Source organism: Elaeis guineensis, chromosome 5, assembly GCF_000442705.2.
Source record: "Elaeis guineensis isolate ETL-2024a chromosome 5, EG11, whole genome shotgun sequence".
NCBI lineage: Eukaryota > Viridiplantae > Streptophyta > Magnoliopsida > Arecales > Arecaceae > Elaeis > Elaeis guineensis.
The window spans coordinates 24,334,360-24,345,319 of NC_025997.2; the positions used below are offsets into that span (position 1 = coordinate 24,334,360).

At 36.0% G+C, this 10,960-nt stretch overlaps 1 long non-coding RNA gene across 2 annotated transcripts; it reads left to right on the forward strand.

Annotated features, from left to right (window-relative positions):
• The first annotated feature begins 666 nt into the window (after window positions 1–666).
• LOC140858123 (uncharacterized) lies at window positions 667–4,215 on the forward strand. 2 transcript variants are annotated; one of them, XR_012141429.1, is made up of 3 exons: window positions 667–1,124; window positions 1,204–2,827; window positions 2,928–4,215. It is a non-coding gene; the product is annotated as an uncharacterized lncRNA (long non-coding RNA). The 2 variants fall into 2 exon arrangements; XR_012141430.1 differs by having other exon boundaries at window positions 2,984–4,215.
• Window positions 4,216–10,960: the final 6,745 nt, after the last annotated feature.

The following is a 10,960-nucleotide window of genomic DNA, read 5'->3' on the forward strand; positions in this document are numbered from 1 at the left end:
TTGTTCATGGTACATTATGGTGATCACCAGGGGTGTAAACTAGCCAAACATGAGTGAACTGGCCCAAGCTCAAGCTGAGGTCAAAATGTTATGGGGGCTCAATCTCATTTCAATTTGGGATGGGTTGGTAAGCTTGGCTCACTGTTGACCTTGGTCCCATGCCATTTTTATTGATAAACCTTTATCAAGAAAAAGAAACACCCATGTCATCACCATCTGCTATTGGGGTTATATAAGAAGAAGGAGAAGGTGAAATATGGACTAGCTCACAAGGTTTTGGATTATGAACACAAGGGCATAAAGTTTTTGATGGTTTAGGATTAAGATTTAATAGTGGTGAGAAAGTAGGAAGTTGACAAAGGTTAGGGCTTGCGGCTCAGGGTGCTTTTCAAGTAGAGGTGACAAAATATGACCTGACCCGCCAACCTGACCGCGTTCGACCTGCCTTAAACAGGTTTGGGTTTGGCTTAAACGGATTCAGGTCGTAAACGGGTTGACCTGTTTAACCCATTTATTAAACAGGTCGGGTTTGGATTTCAATTTCTCAACCTGTCCAACCTGTTTAATCCGTTTAACATTTAATGGGTTAGATCAAATTAATGGGCCATTTAAATGGGCTGGAAGCATTGACAGTGGAAAAAATCCTAAATTTCTAATTTTAAAATTTGAATCACATGGACCGGTCCCAAATCGAGGTTAGGGCTTTTATTTTTTCTGCTTCCCTTCTTCTCTTGCACCGCATTCATCCCTATCCAGCAAGCAACAGGGCCTCCGATCCCAAATCCCAATCCTCCTCTTGCTCGGACATGATCCCAATCCTCCTCTTCCTTGACCTCCTCCGGCAGTAGCGGCAGCGGCGGCCTCCGCCTCCCCCAATATCCCCAACAGTGGGTTTCAAGCATCCACGAGTCAACGGGAAGCACAGGACCGTGAGCTCCCCAGCATGGAGGAGCATGAGACGGAGTGTGGCGGTTCCTCTATAAATCCCTCCCCTCCTCCCCTCTATCTGAATCGCCCGAGTCGCCCTTAACCTTGATTGGTCATCAGGAGAAACCCCTTGGATTTCCTCTAATCTTCCATTGATTGTGCTTATAATTCATCACCGATTCTTCGTTGGAGTGAAGGTAAGAGGCGAGAGGCCCTCATCTATCTTCCATCTTCTTCGGATCTCGTTGCCTCTGTTATTGACCAAATTCCCATCAGAGGGCAGAGCATGCCTGCTCCCAGGTATCAGCGACAAGAGCAGTCGGGCGAAGATGCAGTCAGAGCACGGCGAGGGCGGAGAGGAATGGAGATGTGGAGAGGGCAAAGATGAGGCGGTCGGGTGGAGCCGTGAGCAGATTTTTTTTTGTTGCTTTTCTTTTTTTTTAGAAAAAATGGGTGGTAAACGGGTTGGGCCTTATGTTTTTTTTTTTTTTTTTTTTAAAGTTGGTTCATGTTACCTATTTAATAAATAGGTTAAATGGGTCGGATCGGGTGACCTGTTTATTAAATGAGTCAGGTTCGGGTTTGAAAATCTGACTTGTTTAATAAATAGGTTGGGTTCAAGTTTAGTATTTTCTGACCCGACCCGCATCTGACCCGACCTGTTTATGATCCGATCCAACCCGATTGCCACCCCTATTTTCAAGAGAGGAATTGCTTGGGAGCTAGGGCAACATTGGTAATAAAAGTAGGTGATCTAAACTATTTGGCATGCAATCAAACAATTTATATGCATTCTTTTTTTTCCTTTTCAAAGCAACTGATTGGTTATAATGGATAGAGGGTTCACCATACCTATCAGTATCGTACCATACTGGACATACTGTACCATACAAATACAAAACTGATCTGCAATCTCATACCATACTGATACTCAATATGCCTTACCGCTTTGTATCGTACTGTATATCAACACTGTGATAGGATGGTCTTGATATGGGTCCGGTACCAAGACAATGAATCTTGGGATAGACATAGAGTGTCAGTTGCTCAACTCCTTACTTTATAGGTTATAACTATTCACATCTTAAAATATTTATACATCACTTAATATATCTAAGAACAGAGAAGAAGTACACCTCCCATATTTGGGAGTGTACTTATCAAGGTATATCAAAAAATACTAAATTTTTAAATCTAATAGACATCACAGCCATTCAAAATTAAATATCGTGCAGCCAACAACAATAGAATCTATGGTTATATCTTATTTACAAGGTTGAGTTGTGTTGAGCTGACAATGAGCACGTTAGGCATAGCTTGTGTTTGGCTTGTGCATTTTTCGGGCTTGAAAACCTTGCCCGTGTTTGGCTTGTTTACTATTCAAGCTAGCTGAATTTTGAGCTGAACATATGCTGCCTGCAAACAGCTCTTTTGTTTGATAGTCCTAGTAATCATAATGCCAGGACAAGGAAGCATGGAAGCATCCATCTAGTGGCGCTTACAATCTAATTTGTTTCATCAAGTTGATACTTGTTTAAAGAGTGTAGCCCTTCAAGGATATTAGTAGAAAATTGGAATTGTTGCTTATGCTTTCCGATTAACTGTAATAGTGAGTATGATGGATGACCAATACAATCGGGCAAGTTGCACTTAAATAAGTAAACAGCTGTGAGAAGAAGAGAGTAATTTATCCTTGTACTAAGATTAAAGGAATTGGCATTTGTGACATTTCAAGGAAGAACATATGGGAGCATGTTGTATAATAGTAACATCCAGGGCATCCAATGATGGCAACCACTAATCGCACCCTTTTTTTTTTGGTACCACATTCCAGCTGCAAGCCTTTCGAGCAATATGTGTTTGCTATGTGTATCAAAATATGGTCAATCAAAGTAAAAGGGTATGTTACAAGTAACTTTTAAGCTTTTGTTTTCATATATCGGTGCCAAAGTCCTGGAAAATGCAATTTTAGGCAAGAAATGTCCTGTCTTGGATGGCAGATGATTGATCAGCAAGAAGGGAATCTATGCTTATTGATTATATGCTATGCAACCAGGACCAAACTGCATAATTTGACAAGGGGAGAAGAAAGCAAGTTTATGACAAGAAGCTGCTTTTGTCATTGAGGTCAGAAAGTTGCCAAAATTATTGGCCAAGATTTTGGTGAACAAAATCCCACTGTTGCTTCCTACTTTGTCGATGTTATTGCATCCACTATATTGGAAATGTATGAGTAAACTTGCTGGTACAGGTATATTTTTTATTCTTTTAAATTGAAGAGGAATTAATGTTGCATATTGGGAATGTTATAATTAAGCTATGCACAGAAATGTAATGCATGTTTCTTGATGTTATCTTGGATAGATTCAAACTGTAGGCTTGATGGTCCTATTGTCAAAGGATGGATGCTGGACTAGAAAAATAACTTCACTGGAGTCAACTAAAAGCCTATTGTCAAGAGCTTGATCTAATAGTTTGATCTTTAGTCAATACTATATAATTTCTATGTTAGTACTAAATATGTAGACAAACAAAATTTTGTTACCAAGAGGCTGATAAAATGTAGTATTTAAAAGAAGAATGATACAACAAAAGAGGTGGATTTTGGATTGTTAGAACTTGGGATACCTTTAACCTCTTGCCCTTATCAAAAAGTTTGATTTCCCACAAGTATCCTCCCAAAAGAGCTCCTGATATTAAAAGGGTGTCTGAGTAGTGTAGGTTCTTTTCTAGTTATTTGCTTACAGTGGCGCTGTTATCTAATATTAGCTATGGTTTGTCATTGTTTTCAAATACTTTATTGAAGGAAAAAATTATTATATTACTACCGAAGCAATAGTCAGATAGTTGTGTTTGAGGTTTGAAGTATCAATTGAAATTAATACATTTCAGCCAAGGTGGTTCAGATACTGACCAAAATTGTTGGTTTTATCAGTTTTCACTGGTTTCTGCAGTTTCAGCAAAAATTGACTAAAACTGTTTCTTTTTTTTCTTAACAAGTATATCTGCATAACTTTTACTATTGTTTTCTAAAATTTTGTCCATATTATTCATTACAACATATATCTAAGGTTCTAATAATCTAATCTATATTATTTTCGGGTAAGCTTTGTTGTTATAGTAGGTAAGAGACAATCTTGACTTCTGTCTTTGCTGGTTAGAAATCATTATGCCATTATGTATTCCTGATTTTCTTTTCCTTACTCAGATGGGTTTATCTCTTTTTTAGAATAAAATGGTATTTGAAAATAAAATTGTGAAATAAGATATATATTTTTTTTAGATGGGCTTTTTTCTTTATTGGATGGATGACTAAAATGAAACAGAATAAAAATATACAGGTGGATTCTTTTTCCTTTTCTTCGATGAGTTATTAAAATGAAATAGAATGTAAATTAAGAGAAAAGTTTAGTTAAATGAAAAAATAGAGCACACATGAAACATATAAAAAATATAAAATTAAAAGAGTAATACACTTTGCATTTAAAACAGCTTAGTTTCAACCTGTAGCTACCTAAACTGCACAAATTGTGATCCTAGGTAACTGACAATGCAATATATGATGTAATATAACATTTCTTGATTTTTTTCTTAAATTTTCTATTTTTTACTTTTTTAAGACTGAAACTCTGAAACTTAAAGGACATTGCCAAACCACTGAGACTGTGAATATTGAAACTCTTCCCAGAGGACTGAAACCGAAATAGTTTTAAAACATTGGATGCATTTACTGGAAAACCCGTTATTTCGTGGAGCATCCTGAAATAAGCAGTTCCACCAGATTTAGCATTATTATCTGTTATTTGTAAGTAGGCATATGCTGTGATAGCCACTTCTACTTACCATAATTTGATGAATGTACATTTTTTTGGTAGTTATTAATCTGCAGTTTTACTTTTGGCAGATAATCAAGCATTATTAGCTTGAATAGTGGTACCTTTTGAGACCAAATCCTCTTCATTAAAAAATGTATTCCTCCATGCCTCACAGACATCGCAAAACACTAAGGGTATTTGATTGGGGAGAATGGGGGTCTGGAATCGGAATCGGAATGGGTGACTCCCATTCCAATCGTTTGGTTGGGAGGAGTCCCATTCCGATTTCGATTCCGAGGTGGAATGGGAATGGGTCAATCTATATGAAACTCAATCCCTATTCTCTTCTATGGATTTAATTTTTCATTCCAATTCCGATTTCGATTTCGATTTCGATTCCGATTACGAATCAAACACTTCAGAGGATTTAGCCATTCCGATTCCTATTCCAAATTATTCTGATTCTCATTCCCATTTTGCTTCCCATTACGAATCAAACACCCCCCAGATGGGATTGGCTGGCTTAGAATCACCACCTTCCTCTAGATGATGCATGTTGAGCACTGATTGCAGTACAATAGGAACTATGATGCAGTTAACTGTAAAAGGTCTTCAGCTTGAAGCCCATCTTGGTTTGACATTATTTTGAAATTCATGTAACTTAGAGATGATCAGTTTCTGAGTTTAGCATGATATGCATGATCTTATCAATAGGTGTTGCTCATCCCAATTTTAATTTGTACAACTGCCAGAAGTTCTTTGGCACTACTTTCTCTGAGAAATGTGTCCTTGTTTCATTTTCAATCTGTTTATGTAATTTGTTTGAGTTGAGACCTTAGATCATCAGGTCCCAGATGTAAAGAATGCTTCCAGTTTGGTTTTTGACAGTGTAAAATTTCAAATCTTGGAATCTCAGCTTCATTGGGACTACTCCTTTTTGAGTGAATATGGACTTAGGTTATCTTTATTTGATTCTTGATTCTTTTCATCTATCTTGATGAGATAAAAATTGGCTAGTTAAGGATTTATGAGTATTGATAGCTAACCTATCAAGCCTCAATTTCTCCACTCAACTAAGACTTGTGCACTATCATCGTCAGTGTTCATGAGCTCTTGCCCCAAGTTAAGGGGCTATAGCTTGTTAGCAGCTATGGTTGTGGTTGTTAACAGATTTGATATCACAAGGTCACCTTCTTTCTAGCAAATGTTTCAATTTACTTCGAATTTTATAGTGAGCATATCAGAAACTTTCTCACAGTTTAGGACCATCTTTATTTCCCTTAGCAAGGCTATTGCTCCGAATAGGTACTTCGACATTTATTTCTCCATCACTAATTCTGAGGTCAGTAGTTCCCTCCAAAACATGGTCCAGATTCGGGTGTATAATACTGCATGGATAAATGTTCGTCCTCCTTCATAATGCCTTAGCCTCTTGTTGTCATATCTATTTGGGATTTCCTCATGTTCTTTGCAGCTCAAAATTATCTCTAGTGAAGCCCGGATAGCCTGTAACGACTGCTGGGATGGTGCATAATGAAGAAAGGCACAGTGATATCTAAATCACTTCATGAAGTAACTCTAATCCTTTCTAATTTTAGTTGTTAAACTCCATCGCAGGTTGAGCAGTTCATCAGAAATGTTGTTACACTTGGGATAGAGCGAAAACTACTTCTTAATCAAATCATTTTAACCAGTTGATCTTGTTTATTTGCTAAGTTTAGACTCATTAAAGAGTTGGTCCCTGAATGAGGTTTATGCACTAATAAGTGATCTCACATTCCATTAGTTTGAGACTTAGTATGCATTATATCAATATATATCCTGTATGGAGAATTGAGATTAGTGCTTGTTAAATATTTAGGTTCTTGTATTGAATTTTTGCCACCATCCGTCATTGAGCTTACTGAGAACAGGATGGGATAATCCTGCCCATATAAATAATAACAGGGCTGACATGGAAGTATTTATCCACATCATGAAGGATAATTTCAACTTTTTTTTGATGCCTGTATATGTGTGGGTTGTCTACTTGTCTGTCACCGGTATCCATTTTCTGCACTTCTTTAGGGATCATTGAACAAATACAGTATGCAAGGGCTATCTTGATCAGTTTTTATAATGTTTTTTGTGGCATGGTAGCTGTCGTAACTACCAATTATCATATTATTCCTTCATAAAATTGAGGGTGCATTTGGTTAGCCATTAGAAAAGTTTTTTTTTTTTAATTTTTAATTTTTAAAAAATAAAAATCAAAAAATAATGTTTGGTAACACCATGAAAAGTAAAAATCAAAATAATCAAAATAATTGCTTTATATGCAAAACAAAATTTTTTTGCTTTCCAAAACTTGCTTTTCTGTTTTTTTTTTGCTTCCGCACATCTAAAATGCCAAACCAAAATATAAAGAGCCCGAATCTTTTTTCCTCGTCGAGCTCTTCATCTCTCTACCCCTTCTCCTTCTCTTCCTGAATCTTTCTCGCTTATCGAGCTCTTCATCTACCATTCCCAAACATTGCTTTTTGCTTTATAGCAACGTAGTTACCAAACAACTTTTACTTTTTTGTTTTACTCAATAGCAAAAATCAAAAAAAATAAAAAATACTTTTTCAAAATCAAAAATCAAAAAGTATAACCAAATGCATCCTAAGTTGGCATGATTATAGATAGCTCTTATCGCATTATTTGTTCGGCCATAACATCTGAGGCTTCAATTATAGAGAAGAATGATATGCACACAATGTCAACATCTCATTAGTAAAAACATCAGCACTCATAGGAAGGATAAATTTGAGCTTTGTTTCAATGTGTTTCCCCTTGCTTGCATGGAAGAGGATATTCCTACGCCCTCCTCCCCCCCCCAAAAAAAATCCCCTTTATGTGCATGAGAAAAATTTTCTTGAAAGAAAAATTTTCATAATTAATGACTTCCTAAAATACTTAACGGTCTTCTAAAATAATTCCAAATTTGATTTTTTCTATGTGCATGGATTTTAAATGGCCAAATATTTTTTAAAAAAATAATTAAGGAGAGCTGTATTTAAATTTAAATTATTCTAAATTTTTTTCCTTCTGCATGTATGAAATTAGTTAATGACTTTATAAAATAACTCTAAACCCATAATTTGTTTTGTATGTAGACTCTAATATGCTAACAAATTACCTTTCTAAAATAACTCCAGATTCTTTTGTTTTGTGTTTAAGTTTTGACTATGAATGGTCAATAATTTTTCCCTGAAGTAATTAAGAAGTGGATAATATTTCTAAAACAAAAATTTTCGGCCAAACTGCCATTTCAGGATGTTAACTTTCAGCTAGTTTCTATTTCTAGACAAAGTTTCTTCGAGTTTTCAAAGAAGGATAATTTTTTTTAAAAAAGTTCCAAATAAAGACAAGAGCTAATGCTGTTAGAATTTTTAATAGAATAAGTCACGTGATTTGCACATGATTGTCTTTATATATAATGTGGCATAGCTTAAGAAAAAAAAAGTAAAAAAAAAAAAAAGAACTGTTATAAAGAAGGGCTGGAATCCAGAATTAGGGTTTTGGGGGTTTTAGGGGTGTTGAACTAAAATACGTTGAGGGTCACGCATAAGTTTGGAGGCATTGAAGAGTTCTTCTAGTTTTCCATCACGCATAGATGTTGGGCTCACCAAACAGAGGGTAGTGCTGAAAATGGATGAGAGTTATGCATTAGAAGAATCAACTAATGCTATCAGTGGGCAGAGGATTTGCATATGTGGGATGGTCGTAGGATGCTGCACAAGCTTCAAGCCATGGAGTGCATGGCAGAGGTTTTATGGATGCCCAAAATATTTGGTAAGCATTTTTCCATGACAATATATTTTGTTTTAAGTGGCCACTGATTTGGGTTGAATCTAGTCATCTACAGCATGCAATTTTTTTGAATGGATCGATCCTCTTCTTGCACGAGCTAGAGATGTTATAGTAAGGTAGAGATTGGAGATTATGAATATGAAAAATAAAATTGAGAGATTGCAACAAGTTGGGGAAAAGGGGTGCCAAGGGGAAGGAGATTGCAATAGAGATTATGCCTCTTCCAGTCATGCAGTTGGTCAATTAAATGAAAATGAGAGCAATCGGAATGTTGAATTAAAAGAGCAGCTATTTGACCTATAGATTCAACTTGCAATAGAGAGAATAAGAAAAAAGACTTATGGTCTGCTATGTATGTTTCTTTTATGGTTGTTTGTGATTTGTTGATATGGAATTTCATATATGTGTTAGATGTTTGGTCAGATTGACTTTTGTACTCAAATGTTCATTTTCAATCAGTGAAATTATAAGATTTGGTCAGAATGGATGTTGTCTATCTATTGTAATTTTGTTCACATACATTTCTCATCAGTTAAGCAGAGTTATTGGCCAAAATGGATGTTCTATCTGTTGCAACTTTGTTTATATATATTTCTCATCAGTGAAGTAGAGTTATTGAGATTAAGGCTTAAAAGGTATTTCCATTAAACTATCAAATGCTTACAAAAGTATCAAAGTTGGCATTTAAGTTCAGTAAAATGCTTGCAAAAATATCAAAGTTGGCATTTTCATTAAACTATCAAATACTTACAAAAGTATCAAAGTTGGCATTTAAGTTCAGTAAATGCTTACAAAAGTATCAAACTGTCAGACTATACCAGTTGGCATTTAAGTTCAGTAACTATTACAAAATGAGACCAAAAAGACAATGCATAAATTCAATCCCTTCCAAACTTCGGTCTTGATGCTGCATCATATCCTTGACTGCCAAATAAAGTAGCCTGCTGAGTGACATCACTTGTGGTTGGAGTTGAATTATGCATGACTGGTTCATTGATTAGAACGGGTGTATCAAAGTTAGGACCAACCTGCATTAACAAAAGAATGAAACAAATTAAAACCTACTGCAATCCAATACATATTGAACTTAAATTTATTTAAAAAAGTTGAAGAAGAAAGGCTCATCACATTCATATAGGTCTTCTCAGTCCTCTCTGACACATATATCCCAGATCCTCTAGGAACATACTCCATAGCATCACCAGTTGTAGTTTCACCACGTCCTCTCCTTCCTCTCTCTTGAGCACTTCCACCCCTATTACCTTTACTAGTTTCGGTCCTAACATCATTTACACTTACACTGGATCCAATAAACTGCCAAAATATATAAAAGTGAGTGCATTATGTAAGGAATTTATTTAATGTAAATAAGTATGGAATTCATTATACCTTATCAGTGTCGATTGATGCTCATTGGTGTCATCCTTGTGTAGGCATCCAGTTCTGTTATGGCCAGCTTCATGGCAAAGACCACAATGAATCAAAACCCCTATTTTAGGAAGCTTATATCGATTTGTTGGTTCATCATGATCTCTCTTTCTTCCCAACTTTGGTCTTTCAGGTGGCCTTCTGTATGTTGGTAGTTTGACAGACCCAAGAGGATGTGTTGGCCAAAACTTTTTTGACCTAATAGGATGAATTGTCATGCTCTATGCTTGCAAATATCTGTCCTTGGTGAAGAAGTCAGACACATATCTTTCTGGCTGTCCATTCATTGCATAAATTACTCACACAGCATGACAGCAAGGAATTCCAGTCAGGTCCCACCTCTTACAACTGCAAGATGTAGCTGCAATATTCACTGCATGCTTGTCCAAGTCATGTTACCTAAATTCATATTCTCCAGCACGTATACTCTTATAATTTCTATTTAAACTCTTCTCTCTGTTCAGTGTCCTATAAATTTTAGGACATATATCCCTATGCCAGCTATTACTAAGATCTCTCTTCTTATTAATTCGAAGCATCACATTCTCATTTATATCATCTAGCATAGACACAATCTCTTTGTACCTAGCATCTAAAATGAAACTATTCAAAGTCTTGGCCAAATTGTTGTAGACTATGTCACACTTGCAATCAGTTGAAAAGAAAGCTCTACACCAGTGTTTAGGATCCCTCTTTAGGAGATCTTCTACTACTTCATTAAATAATTCCCTCAATTTGGCTACAGCCAGCTGAAAGTCAGGCTCAATTGATATTTTAGCTATAGTCCAGAATGTCCTTTTATATATAAGCCCCTTGAATCCATCTGATTGCCAGTTTGCATGTACATGTCTTGCACAGAACCTATGCTCAGCACCTGGAACAAGTTCTGCAATACTTGGGATAAGGCCCTGATTAAAATATAATAAAATATAATACATTAGTCTTAAATTAATTAC